This window comes from Ovis canadensis, chromosome 2 (genome assembly GCF_042477335.2).
Source record: "Ovis canadensis isolate MfBH-ARS-UI-01 breed Bighorn chromosome 2, ARS-UI_OviCan_v2, whole genome shotgun sequence".
Lineage (NCBI taxonomy): Eukaryota > Metazoa > Chordata > Mammalia > Artiodactyla > Bovidae > Ovis > Ovis canadensis.
In genome coordinates this window covers 184,304,985-184,322,965 of record NC_091246.1, presented here as the reverse complement: position 1 = coordinate 184,322,965, position 17,981 = coordinate 184,304,985, and the positions used below count along the sequence as shown (strand labels likewise).

General features: G+C 40.4%; 1 protein-coding gene across 11 annotated transcripts in view; it reads left to right on the top strand.

Moving 5' to 3' along the window:
• LOC138434017 (uncharacterized) overlaps positions 1-17,981 on the top strand; it is a 118,706-nt gene that overhangs the window by 46,444 nt on the left and 54,281 nt on the right. The window lies entirely within an intron of this gene.

Genomic DNA, 17,981 nt, shown 5'->3' with positions numbered 1-17,981 from the left:
AAAGGGACCATGTGTTGAAGTAAGAATGAGCTAGAATAAGATGAAGTCAAAACCAGATCATAGGGGATTGTGGAGACCTGGAGAGGAATATGGTTTTACTCAATTTGATTTAAAAAAAAACACACACACACACTTTAAAGGTTTTGAACAGGGAGAGAGTTGGTAGTGGGGGGATGATGTCATTTAATATTCCTTTTACCTGGATGCCTTGGGCTGCTGTGTGGGGATTAGATTGAAGGTTGGAGGCAGTGAGGCCAGTGAAGTAACGAGAAGATTGCTAGCCTCATTTAGGCAAGAGGCGATGGCTCTCCTGAGGATGAGAATGATGGAAGGGGAGGGATCGTTGGGACTGGAATTATATATTTTGAGGGTAGACTCAACAAAGCTTTCTGATGAATTATTCTGAGCAATGAGTGCGTGTATGCGTGCTCAGTCATGTCTGACTCTTTGCAACCCCAATGGACTGTAGCCCACCAGGCTTCACTGTCCATAAAATTTTCTAGGCAAGAATACTGGAGTAGGTTGCCATTTCCTCCTCTATCCCTGGATCCAGGGATAGAACTCATGTCTTCTGTGTCTTCCACATGGGTAGGCAGACTTTTTACCACTAAACGACCTGGGAAGCCCATTCTGTGCAATATAAGTGTATATTTATAGTTTCCACTCCCTCTTTTTTTTACCTTTTTTTTTTTTATGTTGACCATTTTTAAAGTCTTCATTGAATTTGTTACAATATTGCTTCTGTTTTATGTTTTTTGGTTTTCTGGCCAAGAGTTATGTGGAATCTTAGTTCCCTGACCAAGGATTAAACCTTTGTCCCTTGCATTGGAAGGTGAAGTCTTAAACGCTGGATCACCAGGGAAATCCCCACTCCATTTTTAAAAAATTTACCTATGTATAAAAAATAATTTTATTTACTTATTTTTTACTTTTTTAAAGAAACTGTTCTGGGTCTTTTTTGCTTAGCAGGCTTCTTTTCTAGTTGTACAAACAGGGGCTCCTCTAGTTACAGTGCATGGGCTTCTTATCGTGTTGGTTTCTCTTGTTGCTGAGCATGCTCTAGGGCACACAGCTTCAGTAGTTGTGGCACATGGGCTCAGTGGTTGTGATACCCAGGCCTTAGAGTACAGGCTCAATAGTTGTGGTGCATGGGCTTAGTTGTTCCAAGGCATGTGGGGTCTTCCCAAACCGGGGATCGAACCCACGTCTTCTGCACTGGCAGGTGGATTCTTTACCACTGAGCCACTGGGGATACTTCCACCTCTGTTTTTAAAATGCAAACAATAGCTTAGTATGCAAACCACTCCTCATTTTAATTTTTGTCACTTGATATTAGATTATTACATATCAGTCTGGATTAAAGATACTTATCACTTTCTTCTCTTTTTTCTTTCAGTTTTTATTTGTACTTAAGTGAACATACACATAATTTTAAAGACAAATGTTTCTCTGTGACTTTTTGTGGAACACAGCAGGTCCCCTCACATATCATTTCCTCCTTCCCAGAGGCACCAGTTTCACCTGATTATTTTGGTATTTGGCTCCATTTTTCTAGATAACATTTTTGTATTGCTCTTTCTTGACTTTCCAGTTTTAGATATGATCTCTTGATTTTCCATTCAAGAAGAAGAATGGAAGAGTAGGACTCAGCACTCTTTTATTCTTCCTGCCCCACTACTTGTACCCACTTTTTGTACTCATTTTTCTCACAGTTTGGTCAATTTTTTTTTCTTTTTGGCTGCATGACATGGCATGTGGGAATATTTGTTTCCCAACCAGGTATTGAACCCATGCCCTTTGCATTAGGAGTACAGAGTCTTAACCATTGGACCACCAGGGAAGTCTGGTCAAATTGTAATTTTCATTTGTTCAATATTTAGTATTAACTGGCTGATTTATGATCAATTACACACTAATTAACACTAAATCTGTTGCAAATTGTGGTTAGTTTTATTTGCTAACAACACTCTGTTATCCTCAGAGTTCATAATGTCCTGTATTTTTTTCTCTGCTTAATTATCTTTTTATTTGTCATGAATTCAACACCAAAATCTTTAACAGCTGTCTAAATCTTCCCTCAATGTGTTCAGACACATCAGTTACATTTTAGCAGTTTCATCTTCTTAGAGAATTTTCTCCTGGAAACTTCTGCTAAACTCTGTAGTAGATTGCTAACAGAAATGTCCAACAATTCCCTTGCTAATAGTCCATGTCTCTTGCTTTGCAACTTTAAGCACATTTTCTACTTTGATTCCTAACTTGACCATGTGATTCCCTTTGCCAGTGAAATGTTAGCAAACATGACATAGTAGTTGGAAAAGATCTTGTGCTTTGGGCTGTTGGAGTCCTGCTGCCATGTTGAAAGTAAGGCTTGCCTTCTGGATGAGGAAAGAATTATGTAGCTTAGCCACTCTAATGGCTCTGGCCACCATCACCACCTGTCAGACACGTGAGTGTGGCCATCCGGAACCAATCACCCCCAGCTAACCTGCCAACTGGCCACAGATACATGAATGATCCTAGCTAAGATCAGCCAGAAGAAATACCCAGAAAAGCATGAGCTAAAGAGTTTGTTTTAAGCCACTTCATTTTAGGTTTATTTATTACACAGCATTGGGTAGCTGATACAAGCTACAATATGGATTGGTTTGCTGTGGGGGTATGACTACCATCTTGTGATTCTCTTGATCACTGTTCTGGAACTGTCTTTTGCTTTTTTCCTAAATGGGGTCTCTTGTTTCCAGTAACCTACATCTTCCTTTTGGTTGGTTCATCCAGTGACTGCCCAAGAAAAGGTATATGATAAGTAAATTGTTTAAGATCTTGCATGTCTAAAAGTATCTTTTTAAAGAATTCTCACATTTAAATGATAATTTGGTTGGGTGTAGAACTCTGCATGCATGCTCAGTTGTGTCTAACTCTTTATGACCCCATGGACTCCTCAGTCCATGGAATTTTCCAGGCAAGAGTACTGGAGTGGGCTGCAATTTCCTCCTCCAAGGGATTTTCCCATCCCAGGGATCAAACTCACACCTCCTGCATTGACAGATAGATTCTTTACCACTGAGCCAAGTTGTTAATTATTTTCCTTAAGAATTTTGAAAATCTTCCTCTATTGCTTTGTAGCTTCAAGTGCTCCTGTTCAGAAATTAAAAATCTATGTCAAAGGCTAATGAGACCACCACTCAATATCTGAAATAAAAGAGTAAAGCTGGATATACTGCTTGCTATGGTACAGGAGAGCTATGCTGGTTAGGCATGATTTCTCCAAGCAAAGCAGACTGCTAAGCTTGTCTGGGGTTTTGGGGAAGCACAGAGTTCAGGGACTAGTGGATTTTCAGAGGCTTCAGTGGGTTGCCATCATCTGCAGAATCACAATTCCTTGGGTGTGTTTATTGGAGTGAGTCCTTCCCTGATAGGCCAGTGATCAGAAGTGACCAAGTCATGATTGGTTGGCTTTCAAAGGCATATTCTTCCAGGGTGGGGGAAGGAGGTGCATTTGATTGATTAAGTTTAAAACCATTTTAATGGCCACTTGTTACCGTGATTATAGAACAATTGCCTTTATCCATGTTTGGGGGAACATTTTTATTCTCACTGATTGCTGATCCTATATGTATGATCTGGACTTTTTTTCCTCTTTACAGTCTTGCAGGATCTTCTCCTTGCCCTAAATGTGAAATTTCACAATGTTGTACTAGCATGAATCTGTTTTCACTCAGTAAATTTTGCAGTTTGGAAATTTCCTCTCTTTTTTAATGCTAGTTTTTCCATGATCAGTTTCTTAATTGTCTCAGAAGTTTTTTTAATCTATTTTCTGTCTTCTTTTCTTTTTGCTGATAAAACTCCTTCACTTTATATTTTAAACTTTCTATCAAATATTTTTATTTCTGTCACTGTATTTAATTTCTAAGACATTCACTGTGTTTTTGGAATGTTCCACTTATTTACTTGTTTGTTTATTTATTTGGGGATAGAATTCTGTTTATTTGGGAGTAGAAGCCAATAAAGGACAGAAATGGTGTGGACCTAGCGGAAGCAGAAGATATTAAGAAAAGGTGGCAAGAATACACAGAACTATATAAAAAAAGATCTTCATGACCCAGATAACCATGATGGTGTGATCACTCACCTAGAGCCAGGCATCCTGGAATGTAAAGTCACTGGGCCTTAGGAAGCATCACTACAAATGAAGCTAGTGGAGGTGATGGAATTTTGTTTGAGCTATGTCAAATCCTAAAAGGTGATACTGTGAAAGTGCTGCATTCAATATGCCAGCAAATCTGGAATACTCAGCAGTGGACACAGGACTGGAAAAGTTCAGTTTTCATTCCAATCCCAAAGAAAGGCAATGCCAAAGAATGTTTAAACTACCACACAACTGTACTCATCTCACACGCTAGCAAAGTAATGCTCAAAATTCTCCAAGCCAGGCCTCAATAGTACATGAACCGTGAACTTCCAGATGTTCAAGATGAATTTAGAAAAGGCAGAGGAACCAGAGATCAAATTGCCAACATCTGTTGGATCATAGAAAAAGCAAGAGAATTCCCAAAAAACATCTACTTCTGCTTTATTGACTACGCCGAAGCTTTTGGCTATGATCACAACAAACTGGAAAATTCTTCAAGAGATGGGAATACCAGACCACCTGACCTGCCTCCTGAGAAATCTGTATGCAGGTTAAGAAGCAACAGTTAGAACTGGACATGGAACAACAGACTAGTTCCAAATCAGGAAAGGAGCACATCAAGGCTGTATATTGTCACCCTGTTTATTTAACATATATGCAGAGTAAATCATGAGAAATGCCAGGCCGGATGAAGCACAAGCTGTAATCAAGATTGCCGGGAGAAATATCAATAACCTCAGATATGCAGATGACACCACCATTATGGCAGAAAGCGAAGAACTAAAGAGCCTCTTGATGAAAGTGAAAGAGGAGAGTGAAAAAGTTGGTTTAAAACACAACCTTAAGAAAACTAAGATCATGGCATTTGGTCCCATCAGTTCATGGCAAATAGATGGGGAAACAGTGGAAACAGTAGCAGACTTTATTTTGGGGGACTCTAAGATCACTGCAGTTGGTGCCTGCAGCCATGAAATTAAAAGACGCTTACTCTTTGGAAGAAAAGCTATGACCAACCTAGACAACATATTAAAAAGCAGAGATATTACTTTACCAACAAAGATTCGTCTAGTCAAAACTATGGTTTTTCCAGTAGTCAGGCGTGGATGTGAGAGTTGGACTATAAAGAAAGCTGAGCATAGAAGAATTGATGCTTTTGAATTTTGGTGTTGGAGAAGACTCTTGAGAGTGCCTTGGACTGCAAGGAGATCCAACCTGCCAATCCTAAAGGAAATCAGTAGTCAATATTCATTGGAAGGACTGATGCTGAAGCTGAAACTCCAATATTTTGGCCTCCTGATGCAAAGAACCAACTCATTGGAAAAGACCCTGATACTGGGAAAGATTGAAGGTGGGAGGAGAAGGGGATGACAGAGGATGAGATGGTTGGATGGCATCACTGACATGATTGACGTGAGTCTGAGTAGGCTACAGGAGTTGGTGACGGACAGGGAAGCCTGGCGTGCTGCAGTCCATGGGGTTGCAAAGAGTTGGAGACGACTGAGCGAGTGAACTGAACTGAGAATTCTGTTCTTTTTCATAGTTAACAGTCATTTCACTTTGTGATGTTTTTGACCTTTATTGTGTCTTTAATTTTTCAACATTACTTTTTTCCCTTTATTTTATTTTCTATCTTCCAGGTTAGCTTTCCTCAGATTTCTCATACATAGTCTTTGTACTTGACAATATCTAAGTGTGTGATACTAAAATATTGACTGGAAGCTCTGAGGATGTGAGAGATGAGCTAGTCTGATATGAATTTTCCTATATGAGCATCAGGGTGAGCTGTTTATTGGGGAAATTTCTGATGTCAGTACCTTTCCAATGTCATGGCTTTCATCACCGACTGGCCATATTCCTAGAGAAGACTCTTTCAGTGTCCTGCCAGGAGGGTGAAGATCTAGCTTTCAGTGTCCTGGACTCAGAACTGAGAAAGATCACATGTTATCACATGGAGACATGTTATTGCATGTCTCCAAATCAAATATGTATACATTCATTTATTCCCCGGTTGATAGTCCTGCTCTCTTGCCCTCAACTGCACTGGTATTCTTCCATGCAGACCATCTATTTTATGTCATTCTAAAGATAAACCATCACTCTGCCAGTTAAGGAAGGGGCAATTTCTGGATGCTGCTTGGATCTGGGGAGGAATCTAAGGATCCAGGTCTTTCTAAAACAGTCTTCCTAATAATCTTCCTTATTAAATCTATACCCCTTTTATTTTCACTTCTACAAGAAGCTGCTGCCATTAGTTTCTAAGGTTTTTTTTTTAAATTGATTTGTTTTGTTTTTTTTTGCTGCCAAATGGCATGCAGGATCTCTTCTTTATCCCTCCTTTACTTCTGCTTATTCTCTTCTTGACAGGTTTGCAAAAGCGACTTTGTCTTCCAAGAAGGCATCCCCAACTACTGCAGCATCCCACACCCCAACCTTCTTCTTCCTGAGGTTTTAAGCTCCTCAAGAAAAAGGATGAGGTCATCCCAACTATTGTGTGTCCTCGGTGCCTGGCACATGATGACCCACAGTTAGGGTTCAATGAGTGAATAGATGAGCTCCCCCAACCCCAGCCCCCCCCCCCTTTTTGGTTGCACTTTGTGGCATGTGAGATCTTAGTTCCCCACCCAGGGGTGGAATCTGTGCCCCCTGCAGTGGAAGCCCAGAGTCTTAACCACTGGACTTGCAGGGAAATCCTAGTTTCTAAGTCTTTGATTCTCTGTAAATCAGATTACTTCTTAGTATTCTCTATTGTTTGATTGAATTCAACTTTCTCAGCTCTTTTTATTCTATCCCTGTGTATTCATCTGCTATCCAACTTCCAAAATGATCCCTTTTCTAGCTCTCCATATATTGGGTTTAAGCCTTAAAATATCCCTTCACTGGTTGTGTTAGCCCACTAACAGAAGGTCAAGAGAGTCAAAGTACATGTTAAATCTCCTCTCTTCACACAGAACTTGCTTTTTATTTTCTATTTATGTGAAGTGTGATAATGGCTTTGTTATTGAATATAGCTTATAATTTATGTGAGATCAATCTAAAACTAATATATGAAAGATGGCTTCAATTACAATAAGCTTAAAGCAAAGCTCTCCTTCTTAACACTACAGACAAGAAAAAAATAATTTGGCACTAACCCAGTGAAGGGGGACACATAATTATAAATCAAGATGAATATGCTTGGGAATACTCTTTCCATTCATTTCTATACCCTTGCTAAATTGCAGATTGTGTAACAACCTTAATAAGAAAATTCCTAAGCCTGTGCAAACTTGTGGGAGAGGTGTGGTCATGCATAATCACACACTAAAATCTGCCAAGGCAGTGCATACTATGGAATTCATAATTTCCACTTTTATTCCACGCAGTAGCTCAAAGCCAGAAACAAACGTGTTTGTGAATATGTGTCAGGTTAATTACTTTTTCCAGTTGTACCACAAGTTTAATGCAGGCTTCTCAACAACCTGTTGCTAGAGTAACCTATTTGCTAATCTTATGATAAATCACACATGAGGTAAATTAATGTTGCTCTGTTAATTGCAACCTTTTTTTTTTTCCAGAGCTCTGCTCTTCTGCAGTCTTTTGAGGATGACTGGCTTCCTTAGCTAGAACCAAGCCAGACAACAACACAGTGTAGCACTGCAAAACAAAAATAAGCAGAAAGTACATGTGGGCTGTTATTCAGTTATTCCATCTCATTCTGAAGTGATCCTTATTTGCTCCTGAAGCTATTGTCTACTCTCCTTTCCTTGATTCCGCCACCTCTTGTAGGTGGCCTTGGACCTTACAGTGGTCTTTTCTTACTTCTATCCTCTTTCATTCCTAAGCAGAGCTTGCCGAGATTACTCAGACTCTCTTTACTAAAAGGTAACTTACAGGGACTTCCCTGGTATCCAGTAGCTAAGACTCCACACTTCCAAAGCATGGGGCTCAGGTTTGATCCACAGTCACAGAACTAGATCTTGCATGCCACAACTAAGAGCTGTCATGCCGCAACCAAAATCTATGATCCACATGTCGTAACTAAGACAGTGCAACTTACTAAATAAATAAAAATAAGTGTTTTTTTAAAAGGTAACTGACAAACATAATGAGCTTCAATAGGAAATCTTGATTTCCCACCTTAAATCCAATCCTTCACTTCTTTAACCATACATTAGTTGATAATAATAAAAGCTTATATAGAGGATTTATTTAGCTAAGTGCTAAATACTTTTCATATATTAACTCTTTTTACCATCACAATAACCCTATGAAATAGAATCTATTATACCCATTTTTATAAATAAGAACACTGAGTCCAGAGAATTTATGTAATTTGCTCAAGCAAAAATCCCTGGTGAGTGGCAATCCATATATGTGAACTGTACCCCCATTCACCCAGTTTCCCAAGCCAGAAACCTAGAAATCAACATTAATTTCTCTTTTTCTTTCTCTCTATATTCTTACCATCTTAGGCTAAGCTACCATCATTTCTCACCTGGCCTAGTGTACCAGCCTTCCATCTATTTCCATTCATATTCCTCATTTTTCATATAACTGGCATGTGAATTTAATAAATCCATGATCATAATGAAAGATCTTTAACAAACTCCTTTCAAAAACTGACTTCATACCATCAGAATAGCTGTATGGATAAAAATGTATTAATATCTTTATGGTGTGGGCAACACAACTAACAAACCAAGTCTGACCTACATTTGTGGAGCACTGCCCCCAAACAAAATAGAGAGTATATACTCTTCAATAAAACTTGGAACATTTACAAAACCTATGTCATAGGCCTCAAAATGAGTTTCAATAAATAACAAATAATTATTATCAAATAGACTACAATCTTTGATCACCATATAATAAATTTACAAATCAGTAACAAAAAGACCATCACTTCCTCTGCTGTTTTCCGTTTACTCTTACCCCTGTGAAAGGGAACTACAATTTCCAGGCTTCCTTGGGCTCTGATAGTGGGAGACACTAATAGGACTGACCTAGATTAGCAGGACGAAGGAGAAAAGGAAGGATGTTTCTTGGTTCCTCTGGATTCCCTCACTTGGCTCCCAGCTTCTGTTGGGCAGTCCCCACTTTGGCTGTAACTTACTCCAGATGGGTTCAGCTTTAAGCTTGGATGAAGCCACCTCCTTCTGTTGTCCCCACAGGCATAGAATTGGTAATGAATGCCTGCTGTTGCTAATCTCTGGATTGCCTCAGTGTTGCCAGTTGCCTTCTCAGTCTATGGCCACCATGGAATCAATTCTCTGTGTTAAATTTCTCTCTAGTCAAATCTGTATATCAAGAGAAACCCAAGTAAGATGGTAGGTGTTGTGAGAGAGCATCAGAGGGCAGACACGCTGAAACCATAATCACAGCAAACTAGTCAATCTAAGCACACAGACCACGGCCTTGTCTAACTCAATGAAACTAAGCCATGCTGTATGGGGCCACCCAAGATGGGCAGGTCATGGTGGAGAGGTCTGACAGAAAGTAGTCTACTGGAGAAGGGAATGGCAAACCACTTCAGTATTCTTGCCTTGAGAACCCCATGAACAGTATGAAAAGGCAAAATGATAGGATACTGAAAGAAGAACTCCCCAGGTCGGTAGGTACCCAATATGCTACTGGAGATCAGTGGGGAAATAACTCCAGAAAGAATGAAGGGATGGAGCCAAAGCAAAAACAATACCCAGTTGTGGATGTGACTGGTGACATAAGCAAGGTCCAATGCTATAAAGAGCAATATTGCGTAAGAACTTGGAAAGTTAGGTCCATGAATCAAGGTAAATTGGAAGTAGTCAAACAGGAGATGGCAAGAGTGAACACTGACATTCTAGGAATCAGCAAAGTAAAATGGACTGGAATGGGTGAATTTAACTCAGATGACTATTATATCTACTACTGCAGGCAGGAATCCCTCAGAAGAAATGGAGTAGCCATCATGGTCAACAAAAGAGTCAGAAATACAGTACTCGGATGTAATCTCAGAAATGACAGAATGGTCTGTGTTTGTTTCCAAGGCAAACCATTCAAAATCACGGTGATCCAAGCCTATGCCCCAACCAGTAACACTGAACAAGCTGAAGTTGAACGGTTCTATGAAGACCTACTAGACCTTTTAGAACTAACACCCGAAAAAGATATCCTTTTCATTATAGGGGACTGGAATGCAAAAGTAGGAAGTCAAGAAACACCTGGAGTAACAGGCAAATTTGGCCTTGGAATACGGAATGAAGCAGGGCAAGGGCAATAGAGTTTTGTCAAGAGAACGCACTGCTCATAGCAAACACCCTCTTCCAACAACACAAGAGAAGACTCTACACATGGACATCACCAGATGTTCAACACTGAAATCAGATTGATTATATTCTTTGCAGCCAAAGATGGAGAAGCTCTATACATTCAGCAAAAACAAGACTGGGAGCTGACTGTGGCTCAGATCATGAACTCCTTATTACCAAATTCAGACTTAAATTGAAGAAAGTAGGGAAAACCAATAGACCATTCAAGTATGACCTAAATCAAATCCCTTATGATTGTACAGTGGAAGTGAGAAATAGATTTAAGGGACTAGATCTGATAGATAGAGTGCCTGATGAAGTATGGATGGAGGTTCGTGACATTGTACAGGAGACAGGGATCAAGACTATCCCCATGGAAAAGAAATGCAAAAAAGCAAAATGGCTGTCTGGGGAGGCCTTACAAATAGCTGTGAAAAGAAAAGAAGCAAAAAGGAAAGATGTAAGCATCTGAATGCAGAGTTCTAAAGAATAGCAAGAAGAGATAAGAAAGCCTTCCTCACGGATCAATGCAAAGAAATAGAGGAAAACAACAGAATGGGAAAGACTAGAGATCTCTTCAAGAAAATTAGAGATTCCAAGGGAAAATTTCATGCAAAGATGGGCTTGATAAAGGTCAGAAATGGTATGGACCTAACAGAAGCAGAAGATATTAAGAAGAGATGGCAGGAATACATAGAGAACTGTACAAAAAAAATCTTCATGACCAAGATAATCATGATGGTGTGATCACTCACCTATGGCCAGACATCCTGGAATGTGAAGTCAAGTGGGCCTTAGAAAGCATCACTATGAACAAAGCTAGTGGAGGTGATGGAATTCCAGTTGAGCTGTTTCAAATCCTGAAAGATGATGCTGTGAAAGTGCTGCACTCAATATGCCAGCAAATTAGGAAAACTCAGCAGTGGCCACAGGACTGGAAAAGGTCAGTTTTCATTCCAATCCCAAAGAAAGGCAATGCCAAAGAATGCTCAAACTGCCGCACAATGGCAGTTATCTCATATGCTAGTAAAGTAATGCTCAAAATTCTCCAAGCCAGGCTTCAGCAATATTTGAACCGTGAACTTCCTGATGTTCAAGCTGGTTTTAGAAAAGGCAGAGGAACCAGGGATCAAATTGCCAACATCCACTGGATCATGGAAAAAGCAAAAGAGTTCCAGAAAAAAATTCTATTTCTGCTTTATTGACTATGCCAAAGCCTTTGACTGTGTGGATCACAATAAACTATGGAAAATTCTGAAAGAGATGGGAATACCAGACCACCTGACCTGCCTCTTGAGAAATCTGTATGCAGGTCAGGAGGCAACAGTTAGAACTGGACATGGAACAAAAGACTGGTTTCAAATAGGAAAAGGAGTGTGTCAAGGCTGTATACTGTCACCCTGCTTATTTAACTTCTATGCAGAGTACATCATGAGAAACGCTGGGCTGGAAGGAGCACAAGCTGGAACCAAGATTGCCGGGAGAAATATCAATAACCTCAGATATGCAGATGACACCACCCTTATGGCAGAAAGTGAAGAGGACCTGAAAAGCCTCTTGATGAAAGTGAAAGAGGCAAGTGAAAAAGTTGGCTTAAAGCTCAACATGCAGAAAATGAATATCATGGCACCCGGTCCCATCACTTCATGGGAAATAGATGGGGGAACAGTGGAAACAGTGTCAGACTTTATTTTTTGGAGCTCTAAAATCTCTGCAGATAGCGATTGCAGCCATGAAATTAAAAGATGCTTACTCCTTGGAAGGAAAGTTATGACCAACCTAGATAGCATATTCAAAAGCAGAGACATTACTTTGCCGACTAAGGTCGATCTAGTCAAGGCTATGGTTTTTCCAGTTGTCATGTATGGATGTGAGAGATGGACTGAAGAAAGCTGAGCACCCAAGAATTGATGCTTTTGAACTGTAGTGTTGGAGAAGACTCTTGAGAGTCCCTTGGACTGCAAGCAGATCCAACCAGTCCATTCTAAAGGAGATCAGCCCTGGATTTCTTTGGAAGGAATGATGCTAAAGCTGAAACTCTAGTACTTTGGTCAAAGAGTTGACTCATTGGAAAAGACCTTGATGCTGGGAGGGATTGGGGGCAGGAGGAGAAGGGAACAACAGAGAATGAGATGGCTGGATGGCATCACTGACTTGATGGACATGAGTCTGAGTGAACTGCGAGTTGGTGATGGACAGGGAGACCTGGCGTGTTGCAATTCATGGGGTTGCAAAGAGTTGGGCATGACTGAGCAACTGAACTGAACTGATAGCTATATCTATCATTTATCTATCATGATACAGCCCCATATACTTAGAAACTATAGCTAAATAATTCATGGAGTAATGTTTAGAAATGAGGAATTATACAATCTATGTATCACCATTTGGGGATGTTGGTAAAGAAGTACTTACAGTTAAATTTCTATCTCATAAAGCAAGATCTGATGTTGAATCTTCTCCACGTTTGGCTAACTTGTCTGTGCTATCGTCACCATTCTTTAACACTTTTCCTGTCTTTTACCAGTTCTGTATCATTCTTTGATTTTTGAAGCAACTGTCATTTTGTTGAAAACCTCCACTGGGGACTTCCCTGGTGACTCAATAGCTGAGACTTGACGTTCCCAAATGCAGGGGGTCCAGGTTCAATCCTCTGTCAATGAACTAGATCTCTCATGCCGCAAGTAAGAGTTTGCATGCCCCAACTAATCATGTGCCACAACAAAGGCTGAAAGTCCCAACTGCCAAAACTACTACCTGGTGCAGGCAAATAAATTAAAAAACAAAAAACACATAGATACTATTAGCCTTGGAAACAATAGTTTCATCCTCTATGTCTGCCTCTGGCACTGACTTTATGCTGGTTTCTGTACCCTAACATTTGTAACCCCTGCCTTGCCTTTTTTCACCATTTCCATGTTTGCAACTGTGTATTAGACATAGCATACATTTTTCAGAATATCACATTTGACTAAATTCATCATCTTGCTCCTCACCCTCTAGAATTTGCTGTTTTAATCCTCTCTCTGACCCTGTCACTTTCCCAAACAGCCATCCTTGAAAACTCAGACACCTTCCAAGCAGACACTGCGTCTCTTTCACAGTAATATCTTTTGTTCCAAGCAAAGAGCATGACGTGGAACAAGTATGCAATCAATATATTTTGAATCATCGGAAGACTCCACCCTCTTTCTAATTCCATATCCCTGCTTTGTATATCTTGGTAATGCCCTCTCATAATTATTCTCTTTATGTTTTCTATTTTCATTGTGACTAGTTTTCTTGCCCACTCACCTGGAGAGAGGCACAAGATAGGCTGAAATTCTGAGAGTTAAATTATAACTCACCTGAAACCCTGAGAGTGAAATTATAGCTCATTTCATAATAGTGTTCAACAAAAGCCATGTTAAAAGCAAAATGCTTCTAAGTCAGTTAGGGTAAGACCTGACTGGGGGTTCTAAATGCTGATAACATATTGGAGAAAGAATGTGTTGATCCAGTGGAGAGTTGAGCCCCCAGCAGAGTCCCTTCAAATTCTTTCAGGGTATTTCCCTGTCCCAGGACTCAGCTCCCCCCAGGAATACATGTAGCCCAGTTGCTTCGAGTTTTTGGCATAGCTGGATTTAGCTTCTCTCGAAGCACATCTAACCACCCCCTACATTTCTGGCAGTCCCAAAGCTATTCCTTCAATTGACCAGGCTCAGAATGTAAAAATTATTTCTGGCTCTTAGCCCCGTTTAGTCCTCACATCGGCCTGATTGATCTTTTTTCATTCTTAGTCTTTCTTTCTCTTATTTCACTCCTTGCTTCTCTCTGCCACCCATAATTTATAAGGCACTAATTAAAATAAACCTGTAATAGTCCTTCAGTTAGATCTCTATGCCTCTTTCCACCCCTCCTAAGAGTCCTGCCCTTGGCACCAGATTTCTCACCCTCTTTTTTTTCTCTTCTTTAAAAAACTATTTATTTTTATTTATTTGGCTGAGCTGGATCTTAATTGTGGCATGTAGGATCTTTGATCTTTATTGCACCATGCAGAATCTTTCATCGCAACATGTGAACTCTTAGTTGCAGCATGTGGGATCTAGTTCCCTGATCAGGGATTGAACCTGGGACCCCAGCATTGGAAACACAGAGTCTTAGTCGTTGGACACCAGGGAAGTCCTGATTTCTCATCTTTTTGATGCTTTTCACTGCGTAATGCTGTAAGACTGAGGAATGTATGAACATTCCCAGCAGACTTTCCATGTTGGCATTTAAATTAGGCGCTGCCTTCCTCAGCAAACACAGTGGTTCCCCTCTGGCCAGTGTCACTGTGGGTTTCAGGCAGGTGGTATTTTCTGTCCTTCCCTGAACAGACAGTGTTCACACTCCCCGCACTGCCTTTTTCACTCGGTGCCCAATCACAGTTCAATTCAGTTCAGTTGCTCAGTCGTATCCGACTCTTTGTGACCCCATGAATTGCAGCACGCCAGGCCTCCCTATCCATCACTGACTCCCAGAGTTCACCCAAACTCATGTCCATCGAGTCCCTGATGCCATCCAGCCATCTCATCCTTGGTCGTCCCCTTTTCCTCCTGCCCCCAATCCCTCCCAGCATCAGAGTCTTTTCCAGTGAGTCAACTCTTCACATGAGGTGGCCAAAGTATTGGAGTTTCAGCTTTAGCATCATTCCGTCCAAAGAACACCCAGGACTGATCTCCTTTAGAATGAACTGGTTGGATCTCCTTGCAGTCCAAGGGACTCTCAAGAATCTTCTCCAACACCACAGTTCAAAAACATCAATCACAGCCACATTTCAAAGTCCCAGCTTCTCCTAAAAATCTCTGCTGATATTCCTTGCTGACACTGATTCATTCCTTGTCTGGTCTTCTTCAGGTGCAAGGACATTTAGATGAGATGGATTTGCCATGAAGCTAATGGGGCTTCCAGGCTTCCCAGGTGGCGCTAATGGTAAAGAACCTGCCTGCCATACAGGAGATGTAAGAGATGCAGGTTCAGCCCCTGGGTCAGGAAGATCCCCTGGAGGAGGGCATGGCAACCCACTCCAGTGTTCTTGTCTGGAGAATTCCATGAGCAGAGGAGCCTGACATGCTACAGTCCATAGAGTAGCAAAGAGTTGGACATGCCTGATGGGCCTAAGCACACACACACACACACACACACACACACACACAAAATGAGGCTTCCATTTGAAGGCTCCCTTCTTGGGACAGTTCCCTCCAAAAACTATAGGCCTAACATTTATTTATACTTTACTATTTTTTCTGAAAGAAGATCTTTCAAATTGTAAAAGCCTGAGGTCCTACATAGTGTGGATCTGTCCCTGAATTTGGGCAGTTAATTATATTCTTTCCTTTTCCTGAAGTGTTTTCTAATTGACTAGTGTTAAACAAATTTGTTTTCCAAATTTAGTGTGAGCTTCTTGCTACATAATGTTGTCTAGTGTAGTAATTAAAAGGGTCATCAGTAGAGTCCCTCAGAGCTATATCCAAAATTATCTCTACCATTTCTTGCTCTGTCACATGTTTTATTTCTCCACTTGATTGAGCCTCAGTTTCTTTATTTGTTAAGTGGGAATGATTATAGCAAGGGCTACATTATGACTTTCTGAGGCCCAAAGGCATTTTGCCCTCATGGATGCTTACTCCATAAAAAATATTATAAATTACCTTTTATGGTTGTGAGAAAAACTAATATCCAGGGAAGATTATATTCCTTTATTTTCCCTTCTGATTCAAAGAAACTTAAACATTTTCATGGACCTCTAAAAGCATTGTGGGTCCTAGGCGTTGTACCTAATAAGCATAATGGATAGGTTGGTCCTGATTAGTTTCCACAGAAGGTAAGTCTGGTAAATAATAAATGAAACAGTGCATGTAGAGCATTTAATAAAGCACATGACACGTATTAAGTACTCAGTAGATGGTAGATATTATTACTGGGTTGGCCAAAAATTTCATTTGGGTTCTTTGGGTTTTTCCACAAGATGGTGTGGAAAAACCCGAACGAACTTTTTGGCTAACCCAACATTTTTGTTTGTCATTATTTCATTCCTCTTTTATATCCTTCACAATGAATAACAGAAGATAAAAGCTTCCTTGGGCTTCCCTGGTGGCTCCAGGGTAAGGAATCCCCCTGCCAATGCAGAAAAGGTGGTTTCCATCACTAGGTGGAGAAGATCCCCTGGAGAAGGAAAGAGCAACCCACTCCAGTATTGTTGCCTGGGACATCCCATGGACAGAGGAGTCTGGCAGCTATAGTTCATGGGGTCCCAAACAGTTGGACATGACTTAGGAACTAAACAATAACAACAAAATCAGTTTGACTAGAGCGTATTTTACACTAAGCTATCTGTAGTCTTATACGAGAAACTGAGGCATACTAAAACTTTTAAAAGTTTGAGCAAAAATCGACTGGAACTTGGCCGCATCAAACCAGAAATGGTTAGGAGCCACTTCATAGACAGAAGTTAAGGGAAAGACTATAAAGGGAAAAGGAGTATCCATCATGGTCAACAAAAGAGTCCAAAATGCAGTACTTGGGTGCAATCTCAAAAATGACAGAATGATCTCTGTTCAATTCCAAGGCAAACCATTCAGTATTATGGTAACCCAAGTCTATGCCCCAACCAGTAACGCTGAACAAGCTGAAGTTGAATGGTTCTATGAAGACCTACAAGACCTTTTAGAACTATCACTCAAAAGAGATGTCCTTTTCATTATAGGGGACTGGAATGCAAAAGTAGGAAGTCAAGAAACGCCTGGAGTAACAGGCAAATGTGGCCTTGGAATGCGGAATTAAGCAGGGCAAAGACTAATAGAGCTTTGCCAAGAAAATGCACTGGTCTTAGCAAACACCCTCTTCCAATAACACAACAGAAGACTCTACACATGGACATCACCAGATGGCCAACACCGAAATCAGATTGATTATATTCTTTGCAGCCAAAGATGGAGAAGCTCTATACAGTCAACAAAAACAAGACCAGGAGCTGACTGTGGCTCAGATCATGAACTCCTTATTACCAAATTCAGATTTCAATTGAAGAAAGTAGGGAAAACTGCTAGACCATTCAAGTATGACCTAAATCAAATCCCTTATGATTATACAGTGGAAGTGAAAAATAGATTTAAGGGACTAGATCTGATAGATAGAGTGCCTGATGAACTATGGATGGAGGTTCATGACATTGTACAGGAGACAGTGATCAAGACCATCCCCATGGAAAAGAAATGCAAAAAAGCAAAATGGCTGTCTGGGGAGGCCTTACAAATAGCTGTGAAAAGAAAAGAAGCAAAAAGCAAAGGAGAAAAGGAAAGATAAAAGTATCTGAATGCAGAGTTCCAAAGAATAGCAAGAAGAGATAAGAAAGCCTTCTTCAGCGATCAATGCAAAGAAATAGAGGAAAACAACAGAATGGGAAAGACTAGAGATCTCTTCAAGAAAATTAGAGATACCAAGGGAACATTTCATGCAAAGATGGGCTCGATAAAGGACAGAAATGGTATGGACCTAAGAGAAGCAGAAGATATTAAGAAGAGGTGGCAAGAATACACAGAAGAACTGTACAAAAAAGATCT